Here is an 18,924-nt window from a genome sequence, read left to right on the forward strand (position 1 = left end):
CTCCACGTCTCTTACAAGGGGATTTAAAACTGTCTTGTTAAGCTCCTGTGACCTACACGTCTCTTCCAAGGGGCATTAAAACCGTATTTTTAAACCACTCTGACCTCCACGTGTCTTCCAAGTGGCATTAAAACCATCTTGTTAAACCACTCTGACCTCCACGTCTCTTCCAAGGATCATGAAAACCGTCTTGTTAAACCACTCTGACCTCCATGTCTCTTCCAAGGGGCATTAAAACCATCTTGTTAAACCACTGTGACCTCCATGTGTCTTCCCCTGGGCATTAAAACCGTCTTTTTAAACTACTCTGACTTCCACGTCTCTACCAAGGGGCATTAAATCAACTTGTTAAACCACCCTGACCTCCATGTCTCATCTAAGGGGCAAGAAAACCATCATGTTAAACCACTCTGACCTCCATGTCTCTTCCAAGGGGTATTAAAATCATCTTGTTAAACCACTCTGACCTCCACGTCTCTTCCACGGGGCATTAAAACAGTCTTGTTAAACTACTCTGACCTCCATGTCTCTTCCAAGGGGCATTAAAACCGTCTTGTTAAACAACCCTGACCTGCACGTCTCATCTAAGGGGCATTAAAACCGTCTTGTTAAACCACTCTGACCTCCACGTCTCTTCCAAGGTGCATTAAAACCGTATTGTTAAACCACTCTGAACTCCACGTCTCTTCCAAGGGGCAATGAAACCATCTTGTTAAACCACTCTGATCTCCACGTCTCTTCCAAGGGGCATTAAAAGCGTCTTGTTAAGCTACTGTGACCTATACATCTATTCCAAGGAGCATTAAAACTATGTTGTTAAGCTACTGTGAAATCCACAACTCTTACAAGGGGCATTAAAACCGTCTTATTAAGTTACTGTCAATTCCTTGTCTCTTTCAATGGGCAATAAAACCGACTTGTTAACCCACTCTGTACTCCACGTCTGTTTCAAGGGACATTTAAACCATCCTGCTAAACTTCTCTGAACTCCACGTCTCTTCCAAGGGGCATTAAAACCATCTTTTTAAACCACTCTGACTTCAACGTCTCTTACAAGGGCATTAAAACCGTCTTTTTAAGCTGCTGTGAACTCCAGGACTCTTCCAAGGGGCATTAAAACTGTCTTGTTAAGCTTCTTTGACATCCACGTATCTTCGAAGGGGCGTTAAAATCATTTTGTTAAACCACTCTGACCTCCACGTCTCATCCAAGGGGCATTAAGACCATCTTGTTAAGCTACTGTGAACTCCACGTCTTTTTCAAGGGGCGTTAAAACCATCTTCTTAAACCACTCTGACCTCCATGTCTCTTCCAATGGGCATTAAAACCATCTTGTTAAACCACTCTGACCTCCACATCTCTTCCAAGTGGCATTAAAACCGTCTTGTTAAGATACCGTGACCTCCACGTCACTTCCAAGGGGAATTAAAACCATCTTATTAAACTACTCCAACCTCCACGTCTCTTCCAAGGGGCATTAAAACCGTCTTGTTAAACCACCCTGACCTCCACGTCTCATCTAAGGGGCGTTAAAACAGTCTTGTTTAACCACTCTGACCTCCACGTCTCTTCTAAGGGGCATTAAACCGTATTGTTAAACCAGTCTGAACTCCACGTCTCTTCCAAGGGGCAATAAAATCATCTTGTTAAACCACTCTGATATCCACGTCTCTTCCAAGTGGCATTAAAACCGTCTTGTTAAGCTACTGTGACCTCCACGTCTCTTCCAAGGGGCATTAAAATCATCTTGTTAAACCACTCTGACCTCCACTTCTCTCATCCAAGGGGCATTAAACAATCTTGTTCAGCGACTGTGAACTCCACATTTTTTCCAAAAGGCATTAAAACCCTGTTGTTAAAACACTCTGACATCCACGTCTCTTCCAAGGGGCATTAAAACCGTCTTGTTAAACCACTCTGACCTCCATGTCTCTTCCAAGGGGCATTAAAACCATCTTGTTAAACTACTCTGACCTCCATGACTCTTCCAAGGGGCATTAAAACTGTCTTTTTAAGCTACTGTGAACTCCATGTCTCTTCCAAGGTGCATTAAGAACATCTTGTTAAGCTACTGTGACCTACATGTCTCTTCCAAGGGGATTTAAAACTGTCTTGTTAAGCTCCTGTGACCTCCACGTCTCTTCCAAGGGGCATTAAAACCGTATTTGTTAACCACTCTGACCTCCACGTGTCTTCCAAGTGGCATTAAAACCATCTTGTTAAACAACTCTGACCTCCACGTCTCTTCCAAGCGGCATTAAAACCGTATTGATAAGCTGCTATTACCTTCCCATCTATAGCAAGGGGCATTAAAATCGTCTTGTTAAACCACTCTGAACTCCACATCTCTATCAAGGGGCAATAAAACCATCTTGTTAAACCACTCTGATCTCCACGTCTCTTCCAAGTGGCATTAAAACCGTCTTGTTAAGCTAGTGTGACCTCCACGTCTCTTTCAAGGGGCATTAAAATCATCTTGTTAAACCACTCTGACCTGCACGTCTCTTCCAAGGGGCATTAAAACTGTCTTGTTAAGCTACGGTGACCTCCACGTCTCTTCCAAGGGGCATTAAAACCGTCTTGTTCAACTACTCTGACCTCCATGTCTCTTCCTAGGGGCATTAAAATCGACTTGTTAAACCACTCTGTAGCCCACTTATCTTTCAAGGGACATTAAAAACATCCTGCTAAACTACTCAGAACTCCACTTCTCTTCCAAGGGCCATTAAAACCATCTTTTTAAAGCAATCTGACCTCCACGTCTCTTTCATTGGTCATTAAAATCGTCTTGTTAAGCTACTGTGAACTCCACGTCTCTACGAAGGGGCATAAAAACCATCTTGTTAAGCTACTGTGAACTCCACGTCTTTTCCAATGGGCATTAAAAACAACTTGTTAAGCTACTGTGACCTCCACGTCTCTTCCAAGGGGATTTAAAACTGTCTTGTAAAGCTCCTGTGACCTCCACGTCTCTTCCAAGGGGCATTAAAACCATATTTTTAATCCACTCTGACCTCCACTTGCCTTCCAAGTGGCATTAAAACCGTCTTGTTAAACCACTCTGACAACCACGTCTCTTCCAAGGAGCATGAAAACCGTCTTGTTAAACCACTCTGACCTCCATGTCTCATCCAAGGGGCATTAAGACCACCTTGTTAAGCTACTGTGAACTCCACGTCTTTTCCAAGGGGCATTAAAACCACGTTCTTAAACCACTCTGACCTACACGTCTCTTCCAAGGGCCATTAAAACCACCTTCTTAAACCACTCTGACCTCCACGTCTCTTCCAAGGGGCATTAAAACCGTCTTGTTAAGCTACGTTGACCTAAACGTCTCTTCCAAGGGGCATTAAAACAGTCTTGTTAAACTACTCTGACCTCCGTGTCTCTTCCAATGGGCATTAAAACCATCTTGTTAAACAACCCTGACCTCCACGTCTCATCTAAGGGGCATTAAAACCGTCTTGTTAAACCACTCTGACCTCCACGTCTCTTCCAAGGTCCATTAAAACCGTATGGTTAAACCACTCTGAACTCCATGTCTCTTCCAAGGGGCATTAAAATCGACTTGTTAAACTACTCTGTAGTCCACGGATCTTTCAATGGACATTAAAAACATCCTGCTAAACTACTCAGAACTCCACGTCTCTTCCAATGGGCATTAAAACCATCTTTTTAAAGCAATCTGACCTCCACGTCTCTTCCAAGGGGCATTAAAACCGTCTTGCTAAGCTACTGTGAACTCCACGTCTCTACCAAGGGGCATTAAAACTGTGTTGTTAAGCTACTGTGAACTCCATGTCTATTCCAATGGGCATTAAAACCTACCTGTTAACCCACTCTGTACTCCACGTCTGTTTCAAGGGACATTTAAACCATCCTGCTAAACTTCTCTGAACTCCACGTCTCTTCCAAGGGGCATTAAAACCATCTTTTTAAACCACTCTGACCTCAACGTCTCTTCCAATGGGCATTAAAACCATCTTGTTAAACCACTCTGACCTCCACGTCTCTTCCAGGGGCATTAAAACCGTCTTGTTAAGCTACCGTGACCTCCACGTCTCTTCCAAGGGGCATTAAATCCGTCTTGTTAAACTTCTCTGACCTCCACGGCTCTTCCAAGGGGCATTAAAACCGTCTTGTTAAACCACCCTGAAATCCACGTCTCATCTAAGGGGCATTAAAACCGTCTTGCTAAACCACTCTGAACTCCACGTCTCTACCAAGGGGCATTAAACCGTATTGTTAAACCACTCTGAACTCCACGTCTCTTCCAATGGGCAAAAAAACCATCTTGTTAAACCACTCTGATATCCACGTCTCTTCCAAGTGGCATTAAAACCGTCTTGTTAAGCTACTGTGACCTCCACGTCTCTTCCAAGGGGCATTACAATCATCTTGTTAAAACACTCTGACCTCCACTTCTCTCATCCAAGGGGCATTAAAACCATCTAGTTAAGCGACTGTGAACTCCACATTTTTTCCAAGGGGCATTAAAACCCTCTTGTTAAAACACTCTGACCTCCATGTGTCTTCCAAGGGGCATTAAAACCGTCTTCTTAAACCACTCTGACCTCCACGTCTCTTCCAAGGGGTATTAAAACCGTCTTATTAAGCTACTGTGAACTCCATGTCTCTTCCAAGGGGCATTAAAATCGACTTGTTAAACCACTCTGTAGTCCACGGATCTTTCATTGGACATTAAAAACATCCTGCTAAACTACTCAGAACTCCACGTCTCTTCCAAGGGGCATTAAAACCATCTTTTTAAAGCAATCTGACCTCCACGTCTCTGCCAAGGGGCATTAAAACCGTCTTGTTAAGCTACTGTGAACTCCACGTCTCTACCAAGGGGCATTAAAACCATCTTGTTAAGCTACTGTGAACTCCACGTCTCTTCCAAGGGGCATTGAAAACAACTTTTAAGCTACTGTGACCTCCACGTCTCTTCCAAGGGTATTTAAAAGTGTCTTGTTAAGCTCCTGTGACCTCCACGTCTCTCCGAAGGGGCATTAAAGCCCTCTTGCTAAAACACTCTGACCTCCACGTCTCTTCCAAGGGGCAATAAAACCGTCTGGTTAAAACACTCTGACCTCCATGTGTCTTCCAAGGGGCATTAAAACCATCTTGTTAAACCACTCTGACCTCCATGTCTCTTCCGAGGGGCATTAAAACCGTCTTTTTAAACTACTGTGACCTCCACTTCTCTTAGAAGGGGCATTAAAAGCGTGTTGTTAAGCTACTGTGACCTATACATTTCTTCCAAGGAGCATTATAACTGTGTTGTTAAGCTACTGTAAACTCCACGACTCTTCCAAGGGGCATTAAAACCGTCTTATTAAGCTACTGTGACATCCACGTCTCTTCCAAGGGGATTTAAAACTGTCTTGTTAAGCTCCTGTGACCTCCACGTCTCTTCGAAGGGGCATTAAAACCGTATTTTTAAACCACTCTGACCTCCACGTGTCTTCGAAGTGGCATTAAAAACGTCTTGTTAAACCACTCTGAACTCCACGTCTCTTCCAAGAGGCATTAAAACTGTATTGATAAGCTCCTATTACCTCCCCGTCTATACCAAGGTGCATTAAAACCATCTTGTTAAACCACTCTGACCTGCACGTCTCTTCCAAGGGGCATTAAAACAGTCTTGTTAAGCTACAGTGACCTCCACGTCTCTTCCAAGGGGAATTAAAACCGTCATGTTAAACTACTCTGACCTCCACGTCACTACCAAGGGGCATTAAAACGGTCTTGTTAAACCACACTGAGCTCCACGTCTCATCTAATGGGCATTAAAACCGTCTTGTTAAACCACTCTGACCGCCACGTCTCTTCCAAAGGGCATTAAAACCGTATTGTTAAATCACTCAGAACTCCACGTCTCTTCCAAAGGGCATTAAAACCGTATTGTTAAACCACTCTGACCTCCACGTCTCTTCCAAGCGGCATTAAAACCGTATTGATAAGCTACTATTTCCTCCCCGTCGATACCAAGCGGCATTAAAACCGTCTTGCTAAACCACTCTGACCTCCACGTCTCTTCCAAGGGGCATTAAAACCGTCTTGTTAAGCTACAGTGACCTCCACGTCTCTTCCAAGGGGAATTAAAACCGTCTTTTTAAACTACTCTGACCTCAACGTCTCTACCAAGGGGCATTAAAACTGTCTTGTTAAACCACACTGAGCTCCACGTCTCATCTAATGGTCATTAAAACCGTCTTGTTAAACCACTCTGACCACCACGTCTCTTCCAAAGTGCATTAAAACCGTATTGTTTAATCACTCTGAGCGCCACGTCTCTTCCAAAGGGCATTAAAACCGTATTGTTAAACCACTCTGACCTCCATGTCTCTTCCAAGCATCATTAAAACCGTATTGATAAGCTACTATTAACTCCCCGTCTATACCAAGGGGCATTAAAACCGTCTTGTTAAACCACTCTGACCTCCACGTCTCTTCCAAGGGGCATTAAAACCATCTGGTTAAGTTACAGTGACCTCCACGTCTCTTCCAAGGGGAATTAAAACCATCTTGTTAAACTACTCTGACCTCCACGTCACTTCCAAGGGGCATTAAAACCGTCTTGTTAAACCATTTGACCTCCACGTCTCTTCCAACGGGCATTAAAACCGTCTTGTTAAACCACTCTGACCTCCACGTGTCTTCCAATGGGCATTAAAACCATCTCGTTAACACACTCTGACCTCCACGTCTCTTCTAAGGGGCATTAAAACCGTCTTGCTAAGCATCGGGGACCTCCACGTCTCTTCCAAGGGGCATTAAAACAGTCTTGTTAAACCACTCTGAACTCCAAGTCTCTTCCAAGGGGCAATAAAACCATCTTTTTAAACCACTCTGATCTCCACGTCTCTCCCAAATGGCATTAAAACCATCTTGTTAAACTACTCTGACCTCCATGTCTTTTCCAAGGGGCATTAAAAATGTATTGTTAAACCACCCTGACCTCCACGTCTCATCTAAGGGGCATTAAAACCGTCTTGTTAAACCACTCTGACCTCCACGTCTCTTCCAAGGGGCATTTAAACCGAATTGTTAAACGACTCTGAACTCCACTTCTCTTCAAAGGGGCAATAAAACCATCTTGTTAATCCACTCTGATCTCCACGTCTCTTACAAGTGGCATTAAAACCGTCTTGTTAAGCTACTGTGACCTCCACGTCTCTTCCAAGGGGCATTAAAATCATCTTGTTAAACCACTCTGACCTCCACTTCTCTCATCCAATGGGCATTAAAACCATTTGTTAAGCTACTGTGAACTCCATATTTTTTCCAAGGGGCATTAAAACCATCTTGTTAAAACACTCTGACCTCCACGTCTCTTCCAAGGGGCATTAAAACCATCTTGTTAAACCACTCTGACCTCCATGTCTCTTCCAAGGAGCATTAAAACCATCTAGTTAAACCACTCTGACCTCCATGTCTCTTCCAAGGGTCATTAAAACCGTCTTGTTAAGCTACTGGGACCTCCACTTCTCTTCCAAGGGGCATTAAAGCGTCTTGTTAAGCTATTGTGACCTATACGTCTCTTCCAAGGAGTATTAAAACTGTGTTGTTAAGCTACTGTAAACTCCACAACTCTTCCAAGGGGCATTAAAACCGTCTTATTAAGCTATTGTGAACTCCATGTCTCTTCCAAGCGGCATTAAATTCGACTTGTTAAACAACTCTGTAGTCCACATATCTTTCAAGGGACATTAAAAACATCCTGCTAAGCTGCTCTGAACTCCACATCTCTTCCAAGGGGCATTAAAACCATATTTTTAAACCACTCTGACCTCCACGTCTCATCCAAGAGGCATTAACAGTCTTTCTAAGCTACTTTGAACTCCACGTCTCTAACGAGGGGCATAAAAACCATCTTGTTAAGCTACTGTGAATTCCACGTCTCTTCCAAGGGGCATTAAAAACAATTTGTTAAGCTTCTGTGACCTCCACGTCTCTTCCAAGGGGATTTAAAACTATCTTGTTAAGCTCCTGTGAACTCCACATCTCTTCCAAGGGGCATTAAAACCATATTTTTAAAACACTCTGACCTCCATGTGTCTTCCAAGTGGCATTAAAACCGTCTTGTTAAACCACTCTGACCTCCACGTCTCTTCCAAGTGGCATTAAAACCGTATTGATAAGCTACTATTACCTCCCCGTCTATACCAAGGGGCATTAAAACAGTCTTGTTAAACCACTCTGACCTCCACGTCTCTTCCAAGCTGCATTAAAACCGTCTGGTTAAGCTACAGTGACCTCCACGTCTCTTCCAAGGGGAATTAAAACCGTCTTGTTAAACTACTCTGACTTCCATGTCTCTTCCAAGGTGCATTAAAACCGTCTTGTTGAACCAACCTGAGTTTCACGTCTCATCTAAGGGGAATTAAAAGAGTCTTGTTAAACCACTCTGACCGCCACGTCTCTTCCAAAGGGCATTAAAACCGTATTGTTAAACCACTCTGCAATCCACTTCTCTTCCAAGGGGCAATAAAACCATCTTGCAAAACCACTCTGATCTACACGTCTCTTCCAAGTGGCATTAAAAGCGTCTTGTTAAGCTACTGTGACACACACGTGTCTTCCAAGTGGCATTAAAATCATCTTGTTAAACCACTCTGACGTCCAAGTCTCATCCAAGGGGCATTAAAACCATCTTGTTAAGCCATTGTGAACTCCACATTTTTTCCAATGGGCATTAAAACCGTCTTGTTAAAACACTCTGACCTCCACAGCTCTTCCAAGGGGCTTTAAAACAGTCTTGTTAAACCACTCTGACCTCCATGCCTCTTCCAAGGAGCATTAAAACCGTCTTGTTAAACCACTCTAACCTCCATGTCTCTTCCAAGGGGCATTAAAACCACCTTGTTAAACCACTCTGACCTGCATGTCTCTTCCAAGGGGCATTAAAACCGTCTTGTTAAACTACTCTGACTTCCACGTCTCTACCAAGGGGCATTAAAAGCAACTTGTTAAACCACCCTGACCTCCACGTCTCAAATAAGGGTCATTAAAGCCGTCATGTTAAACCACTCTGACCTCCATGTCTCTTCCAAGGGGTATTAAAATCATCTTGTTAAACCACTCTGACCTCCACGTCTCATCCAAGGGGAATTAAGACCATCTTGTTAAGCTACTGTGAACTCCACGTCTTTTCCAAGGGGCATTAAAACCACCTTCTTAAACCACTCTGACCTCCACGTCTCTTCCAAGCGCCATTAAAACCACCTTCTTAAACCACTCTGACCTCCACGTCTCTTCCAATGGGCATTAAAATCATCTTGTTAAACCACTCTGACCTCCACTTCTCTCATCCAATGGGCATTAAAACCATCATGTTAAGCTATCGTGAACTCCACATTTTTTCCAAGGGGCATTAAAACCGTCTTGTTAAAACACTCTGACCTCCACGTCTCTTCAAATGGGTAATAAAACCGTCTTGTTTAACCACTCTGACCTCCATGTCTCTTCCAAGGGGCATTAAAACCATCTTGTTAAACCACTCTGACCTCCATGTCTCTTCCAAGGGGCATTAAAACCGTCTTGTTAAGCTACTGTGACCTATACGTCTCTTCCAAGGAGCATTAAAACTGTGTTGTAAAGCTACTGTAAACTCCACGACTCTTCCAATGGGCATTAAAACCGTCTTATTAAGCTACTGTGAACTCCATGTCTCTTCCAAGGGGCATTAAATTCGACTTGTTAAACCTATCTATAGTCCACATATCTTTCAAGGAACATTAAAAACATCCTGCTAAACTACTCTGAACTCCACGTCTCTTCCAAGGGGCATTAAAACCATCTTTTTAAACCACTCTGACGTCCAAGTCTCATCCAAGGGGCATTAAAACCGTCTTGTTAAACTACTCTGACTTCCACGTCTCTACCAAGGGGCATTAAAAGCAACTTGTTAAACCACCCTGACCTCCACGTCTCAAATAAGGGTCATTAAAGCCGTCATGTTAAACCACTCTGACCTCCATGTCTCTTCCAAGGGGTTTTAAAATCATCTTGTTAAACCAGTCTGACCTCCACGTCTCATCCAAGGGGCATTAAGACCATCTTGTTAAGCTACTGTGAACTCCACGTCTTTTCCAAGGGGCATTAAAACCACCTTCTTAAACCACTTTGACCTCCACGTCTCTTCCAAGCGCCATTAAAACCACCTTCTTAAACCACTCTGACCTCCACGTCTCTTCCAATGGGCATTAAAATCATCTTGTTAAACCACTCTGACCTCCACTTCTCTCATCCAATGGGCATTAAAACGATCTTGTTAAGCTACTGTGAACTCCACATTTTTTCCAAGGGGCATTAAAACCGTCTTGTTAAAACACTCTGACCTCCACGTCTCTTCAAATGGGTAATAACACGGTCTTGTTTAACCACTCTGACCTCCATGTCTCTTCCAAGGGGCATTAAAACCATCTTGTTAAACCACTCTGACCTCCATGTCTCTTCCAAGGGGCATTAAAACCGTCTTGTTAAGCTACTGTGACCTCCACTTCTCTTCAAAGGGGCATTAAAAGCGTCTTGTTAAGCTACTGTGACCTATACGTCTCTTCCAAGGAGCATTAAAACTGTGTTGTTAAGCTACTGTAAACTCCACGACTCTTCCAATGGGCATTAAAACCGTCTTATTAAGCTACTGTGAACTCCATGTCTCTTCCAAGGGGCATTAAATTCGACTTGTTAAACCTCTCTATAGTCCACATATCTTTCAAGGAACATTAAAAACATCCTGCTAAACTACTCTGAACTCCACGTCTCTTCCAAGGGGCATTAAAACCATCTTTTTAAACCACTCTGACGTCCAAGTCTCATCCAAGGGGCAGTAAAACCGTCTTGTTAAACTACTCTGACTTCCACGTCTCTACCAAGGAGCATTAAAAGCAACTTGTTAAACCACCCTGACCTCCACGTCTCAAATAAGGGTCATTAAAGCCGTCATGTTAAACCACTCTGACCTCCATGTCTCTTCCAAGGGGTATTAAAATCATCTTGTTAAACCACTCTGACCTCCACGTCTCATCCAAGGGGCATTAAGACCATCTTGTTAAGCTACTGTGAACTCCACGTCTTTTCCAAGGGGCATTAAAACCACCTTCTTAAACCACTTTGACCTCCACGTCTCTTCCAAGCGCCATTAAAACCACCTTCTTAAACCACTCTGACCTCCACGTCTCTTCCAATGGGCATTAAAATCATCCTGTTAAACCACTCTGACCTCCACTTCTCTCATCCAATGGGCATTAAAACCATCTTGTTAAGCTACTGTGAACTCCACATTTTTTCCAAGGGGCATTAAAACCGTCTTGTTAAAACACTCTGACCTCCACGTCTCTTCAAATGGGTAATAAAACCGTCTTGTTTAACCACTCTGACCTCCATGTCTCTTCCAAGGGGCATTAAAACCATCTTGTTAAACCACTCTGACCTTCATGTCTCTTCCAAGTGGCATTAAAACCGTCTTGTTAAGCTACTGTGACCTCCACTTCTCTTCCAAGGGGCATTAAAAGCGTCTTGTTTAGCTACTGTGACCTATACGTCTCTTCCAAGGAGCATTAGAACTGTGTTGTTAAGCTACTGTAAACTCCACGACTCTTCCAATGGGCATTAAAACCGTCTTATTAAGCTACTGTGAACTCCATGTCTCTTCCAAGGGGCATTAAATTCGACTTGTTAAACCTCTCTATAGTCCACATATCTTTCAAGGAACATTAAAAACATCCTGCTAAACTACTCTGAACTCCACGTCTCTTCCAAGGGGCATTAAAACCATCTTTTTAAACCACTCTGACGTACAAGTCTCATCCAAGGGGCATTAAAACCGTCTTGTTAAACTACTCTGACTTCCACGTCTCTACCAAGGGGCATTAAAAGCAACTTGTTAAACCACCCTGACCTCCACGTCTCAAATAAGGGTCATTAAAGCCGTCATGTTAAACCACTCTGACCTCCATTTCTCTTCCAAGGGGTATTAAAATCATCTTGTTAAACCACTCTGACCTCCACGTCTCATCCAAGGGGCATTAAGACCATCTTGTTAAGCTACTGTGAACTCCACGTCTTTTCCAAGGGGCATTAAAACCACCTTCTTAAACCACTCTGACCTCCACGTCTCTTCCAAGCGCCATTAAAAACCACCTTCTTAAACCACTCTGACCTCCACGTCTCTTCCAATGGGCATTAAAATCATCTTGTTAAACCACTCTGACCTCCACTTCTCTCATCCAATGGGCATTAAAACCATCTTGTTAAGCTACTGTGAACTCCACATTTTTTCCAAGGGGCATTAAAACCGTCTTGTTAAAACACTCTGACCTCCACGTCTCTTCAAATGGGTAATAAAACCGTCTTGTTTAACCACTCTGACCTCCATGTCTCTTCCAAGGGGCATTAAAACCATATTGTTAAACCACTCTGACCTCCATGTCTCTTCCAAGGGGCATTAAAACCGTCTTGTTAAGCTACTGTGACCTCCACTTCTCTTCCAAGGGGCATTAAAAGCGTCTTGTTAAGCTACTGTGACCTATACGTCTCTTCCAAGGAGCATTAAAACTGTGTTGTTAAGCTACTGTAAACTCCACGACTCTTCCAATGGGCATTAAAACCGTCTTATTAAGCTACTGTGAACTCCATGTCTCTTCCAAGGGGCATTAAATTCGACTTGTTAAACCTCTCTATAGTCCACATATCTTTCAAGGAACTTTAAAAATATCCTTCTAAACTACTCTGAACTCCACGTATCTTCCAAGGGGCATTAAAACCATCTTTTTAAACCACTCTGACGTCCAAGTCTCATCCAAGGGGCATTAAAACCGTCTTGTTAAACTACTCTGACTTCCACGTCTCTACCAAGGGGCATTAAAACCATCTTGTTAAGCTATTGTGAACTCTACATTTTTTCCAATGGGCATTAAAATCGTCTTGCTAAAACACTCTGACCTCCACAGCTCTTCCAAGGGGCTTTAAAACAGTCTTGTTAAGCCACTCTGACCTCCACGTCTCTTACAAGGAGCATTAAAACTGTCTTGTTAAACCACTCTAACCTCCATGTCTCTTCCAAGGGGCATTAAAACCACCTTGTTAAACCACTCTGACCTCCATGTCTCTTCCAAAGGGCATTAAAACCGTCTTGTTAAACTACTCTGTCTTCCACGTCTCTACCAAGGGGCATTAAAAGAAACTTGTTAAACCACCCTGACCTCCACGTCTCAACTAAGGGTCATTAAAGCCGTCATGTTAAACAACTCTGACCTCCATGTCTCTTCCAAGGGGTATTAAAATCATCTTGTTAAACCACTCTGAACTCCACGTCTCATCCAAGGGGCATTAAGACCATCTTGTTAAGCTACTGTGAACTCCACATCTTTTCCAAGGGGCATTAAAACCACCTTCTTAAACCACTTTGACCTCCACGTCTCTTCCAAGCGCCATTAAAGCCACATTCTTAAACCACTTTGACCTCCACGTCTCTTCCAAGGGGCTTTAAAATCGTCTTGTTAAACCACTCTGACCTCCACTTCTCTCATCCAATGAGCATTAAAACCATCTTGTTAAGCTACTGTGAACTCCACATTTATTCCAAGGGGCATTAAAACCGTCTTGTTAATACACTCTGACCTCCATGTCTCTTCCAAGGGGCATTAAAACCATCTTGTTAAACCACTCTGACCTCCATGTCTCTTCCAAGGGGCATTAAAACCGTCTTGTTAAGCTACTGTGACCTCCACTTCTCTTCCAAGGGGCATTAAAATTGTCTTGTTAAGCTACTGTGACTTCCACTTTTCTTCCAAGGGGCATTAAAAGCGTCTTGTTAAGCTACTGTGAACTCCATGTCTCTTCCAAGGGGCATTAAAACCATCTTTTTAAACCACTCTTACCTCCAAGTCTCATCCAAGGGGCATTAAAACCATCTTGTTAAGCTACTGTGATCTCCACGTCTCTAACAAGGGGCATGAAAACCATCTTGTCATGTTACTGTGAACTCCACGTCTCTTCCAAGGGGCATTAGAAACAACTTGTTAAGCTACTGTGACCTCCACATCTCTTCCAAGTGAATTTAAAACTGTCTTGTTATGCTCCTGTGACCTCCACATCTCTTCCAAGGGGCATTAAAACCGTATTTTTAAACCACTCTGACGTCCATGTGTCTTCCAAGGGGAATTAAAAACGTCTTGTTAAACTACACTGACTTCCACGTCTCTTCCAAGGGGAATTAAAACCGTCTTGTTAAACCACCCTGAGCTCCACGTCTCTTCCAAGGAGCAATGAAACCATCTTGTTAAACCACTCTGATCTCCATGTCTCTTCCAAGTGGCATTAAAACCATCTTGTTAAGCTACTGTGACCTCCACGTCTCTTCCAAGGGGCATTAAAATCATGTTGTTAAATCACTCTGACCTCCAAGTCTCATCCAAGGCGCATTAAAACCATCTTGTTAAGGTACTATGAACTCCCCTTTTTTTCCAATGGGCATTAAAACCGTCTTGTTAAAACATTCTGACCTCCACATCTCTTCCAAGGGGCTTTAAAACCGTCTTGTTAAACCACTCTGACCTCCACGTCTCTTCCAAGGAGCATTAAAACAGTCTTGTTAAACCACTCTGACCTCCATGTCTCTTCCAAGGGGAATTAAAACCATCTTGTTAAACCACTCTGACATCCATGTCTCTTCCAAGGGGCATTAAAACCGTCATGTTAAACCACTCTGACCTCCATGTCTCTTCCAAGGGGTATTAAAATCATCTTGTTAAACCACTCTGACCTCCACGTCTCATCCAAGGGGCATTAAGACCATCTTTTTAAGCTACTGTGACCTCCACGTCTTTTCCAAGGGGCATTAAAATCACCTTGTTAAACCACTCTGACCTCCACGTCTCTTCCAAGGGCCATTAAAACCACCTTCTTAAACCACTCTGACCTCCACGTCTCTTCCAATGGGCATTAAAACCATCTTGTTAAGCTATTGTGAACTCCACATTTTTTCCAAGGGGCATTAAAACCGTCTTGTTAAAACACTCTGACCTCCACGTCTCTTCCAAGGGGCATTAAAACCGTCTTGTTAAACCACTCTTACCTCTACGTCTATTCCTATGGGCATTAAAACCATCTTGGTAAACCACTCTGACCTCCATATCTCTTTCAAGGGGCATTAAAATTGTCTTGATAAGCTACTGTGACCCCCACTTCTCTTCCAAGGGGCATTAAAAGCGTCTTGTTAAGCTACTGTGACCTATACGTCTCTTCCAAGGAGCATTAAAACTGTGTTGTTAAGCTACTGTGACCTCCACGTCTTTTACAAGGGGATTTAAAACTGTCTTGTTAAGCTACTGTGACCTCCACATCTCTTCGAGGGGCATTAGAACCGTATTTTTAAACCACTCTGACCTCCACGTGTCTTCCAAGTGGCATTAAAACCATCTTGTTAAACGACTCTGACCTCCACGTCTCTTCCAAGCGGCATTAAAACCGCATTGATAAGCTACTATTACCTCCGCATCTATACCAAGGGGCATTAAAAACGTCTTGTTAAACCACTCTGACCTCCACGTCTCTTCCAAGGGGCATTAAAACCGTCTTGTTAAACTACTCTGACTTCCACGTCTATTCCAAGGGGCATTAAAACCGTCTTGTTTAAACACCCTGAGCTCCACGTCTCATCTAAGGGGCATTAAAAGAGTGTTGTTAAACCACTCTGACCGCCACGTCCCTTCCAAAGGGCTTTAAAACCATCTTGTTAAACCACTCTGATCTCCACGTCTCTTCCAAGTGGCATTAAAACCATCTTGTTAAGCTACTGTGACCTCCACGTCTCTTCCAAGGGGCATTAAAATCATCTTGTTAAACCACTCTGACCTCCAAGTCTCATCCAAGGGGCATTACAACCATCTTGTTAAGCTACTGTGAACTCCACATTTTTTCCAATGGGCATTAAAACGTCTTGTTAATACACTCTGACCTCCATATCTCTTCCAAGGGGCTTTAAAACCATCTTGTTAAACCACTCTGACCTCTACGTCTCTTCCAAGGAGCATGAAAACCGTCTTGTTAAAACACTCTGACCTCCATGTCTCTTCCAATGGGCATTAAAACCATCTTGTTAAACCACTCTGACCTCCATGTCTCTTCAAAGGGGCATTAAAACGGGCCTGTTAAACTACTCTGACTTCCACGTCTCTACCAAGGGGCATAAAAAGCAACTTGTTAAACCACCCTGACCTCCACGTCTCAACTAAGGGGCATTAAAACCGTCATGTTAAACCACTCTGACCTCCATGTCTCTTCCAAGGGGTATTAAAATCGTCTTGTTAAACCACTCTGACCTCCACGTCTCATCCAAGGGGCATTAAGACCATCTTGTTAAGCTACTGTGAACTCCATGTCTTTTCCAAGGGGGAATTAAAACCACATTCTTAAACCACTCTGACCTCCACGTCTCTTCCAAGGGCCATTAAAACCACCTTCTTAAACCACTCTGACCTCCATGTCTCTTCCAAGGGGCATTAAAACCGTCGTGTTAAACCACTCTGACCTCCATGTCTCTTCCAATGGGTATTAAAACCATCTTGTTAAACCACTCTGACCTCCATGTCTCTTCCAAGGGGCATTAAAACCGTCGTGTTAAACCACTCTGACCTCCACGTCTCTTCCAATGGGCATTAAAACCATCTTGTTAAACCACTCTGACCTCCACGTCTCTTCCAAGGGGCATTAAAACCGTCTTGTTAAACCACCTTGACTTCCACGTCTCATCTAAGGGGCATTAAAACCGTCTTGTTAAACCACTCTGACCTCCACGTCTCTTCCAAGGTGCATTAAAACCGCATTGTTAAACTACTCTGAACTCCACGTCTCTTCCAATGGGCAATAAAACCATCTTGTTAAACCACTATGATCTCCACATCTCTTCCAAGTGGCATTAATACCATCTTATTAAGCTACTGTGACCTCCACGTCTCTTCCAAGGGGCATTAAAAGGGTCTTGTTAAGCTACTGTGACCTATACATCTCTTCCGAGGGGCATTAAAACTGTGTTGTTAAGCTACTGTGAACTTCACAACTCTTCCAAGGGGCGTTAAAACCGTCTTATTAAGTTACTGTGAACTCCATGTCTCTTCCAATGGGCATTAAAACTGACTTGTTAAACCAGTTTGTACTCCACGTCTGTTTCAAGGGACATTTAAACCATCCTGCTAAACAACTCTGAACTCCATGTCTCTTCCAAGGGGCATTAAAACCATATTTTTAAACCACTCTGACCTCCACGTCTCTTCCAAGGGGCATTAAAATCGTATTGTTAAGCTACTGTGAACTCCACGACTCTTCCAAGGGGTATTAAAACTGTCTTGTTAAACCACTCTGACCTCCACGTCTCTTCCAAGGGGCATTAAAAACCGTCTTGTTAAACTACTCTGACCTCCACGTCTCTTCCAAGGGACATTAAAATCATTTTGTTAAACCACTCTGACATCCACGTCTCATCCAAGGGGCATTAAGACCATCTTGTTAAGCTACTGTGAACTCCACGTCTTTTTCAAGGGGCAGTAAAACCATCTTCTTAAACCAGTCTGACCTCCACGTCTCTTCCAAGGGGCATTAAAATCGTCTTGTTAAACTACTCTGACCTCCACGTCTCTTCCAAGGGGCATTAAAACCGTCTTGTTAAACCACCCTGACCTCCACGTCTCATCTAAGGGGCATTTAAACCGTCTTGTTAAACCACTCTGACCTCCACGTCTCTTCTAAGGGGCATTAAATCGTATTGTTAAACCACTCTGAACTCCACGTCTCTTCCAAGGGGCATTAAAATCATCGTGTTAAACCACTCTGACCTCCACTTCTACCATCCAAGGGGCATTAAAACCATCTTGTTAAGCGACTGTGAACTCCACATTTTTTCCAAGGGGCATTAAAACCCTCTTGTTAAAACACTCTGACCTCCACGTCTCTTCCAAGGGGCCTTAAAACCGTCTTGTTAAACTACTCTGACGTCCACGTTTCTTCCAAGGGGCATTAAAACAGTCTTGTTAAGCTACTGTGACCTATACGTCTCTTCCAAGGAGCATTAAAACTGTGTTGTTAAGCTACTGTAAACTCCACGACTCTTCCAAGGGGCATTAAAACCGTCTTATTAAGCTACTGTGAACTCCATGTCTCTTCCAAGGGGCATTAAAATCGACTTGTTAAAACACTCTGTAGTCCACGTATTTTTCAAGGGACATTAAAAACATCCTGCTAAACTACTCTGAACTCCACGTCTCTTCCAAGGGGCATTAAAACCATCTTTTTACACCACTCTGACCTCCACGTCTATTCCAAGGGGCTTTAAAACCGTCTTGTTAAGCTACTGTGAAGTCCACGTCTCTACCAAGGGGCATAAAAACCATCTTGTTAAGCTACTGTGAACTCCACGTCTCTTCCAAGGGGCATTAAGAACAACTTGTTAAGCTACTGTGACCTCCACGTTTCTTCCAAGGGGATTTAAAACTGTCTTGTTAAGCTCCTGTGACCTTCACGTCTCTTCCAAGGGGCATTAAAACCATATTTTTAAACCACTCTGACCTCCACGTGTCTTCCAAGTGGCATTAAAACCGTCTTGTTAAACAACTCTGACCTCCACCTCTCTTCCAAGCGGCATTAAAACCGTATTGATAAGCTGCTGTTACCTCCCCTTCTATACCAAGGAGCATTAAAACTGTCTTGTTAAGCTACAGTGACCTCCACGTCTCTTCCAAGGGGCATTAAAACCATCTTGTTAAAACACTCTGATATCCACGTCTCTTCCAAGGGGCATTAAAACCATCTTGTTAAGCTATTGTCACCTCCACGTTTCTTCCAAGGGGCATTAAAATCATCTTGTTAAACCACTCTGACCTCCACGTCTCTTCCACGGGGCATTAAAACCGTCTTGTTAAG

This window comes from Phyllobates terribilis, unplaced genomic scaffold, assembly GCF_046119375.1.
Source record: "Phyllobates terribilis strain yellow unplaced genomic scaffold, ASM4611937v1 Scaffold_2__4_contigs__length_985480577, whole genome shotgun sequence".
NCBI classification, from domain to species: Eukaryota; Metazoa; Chordata; class Amphibia; order Anura; family Dendrobatidae; genus Phyllobates; species Phyllobates terribilis.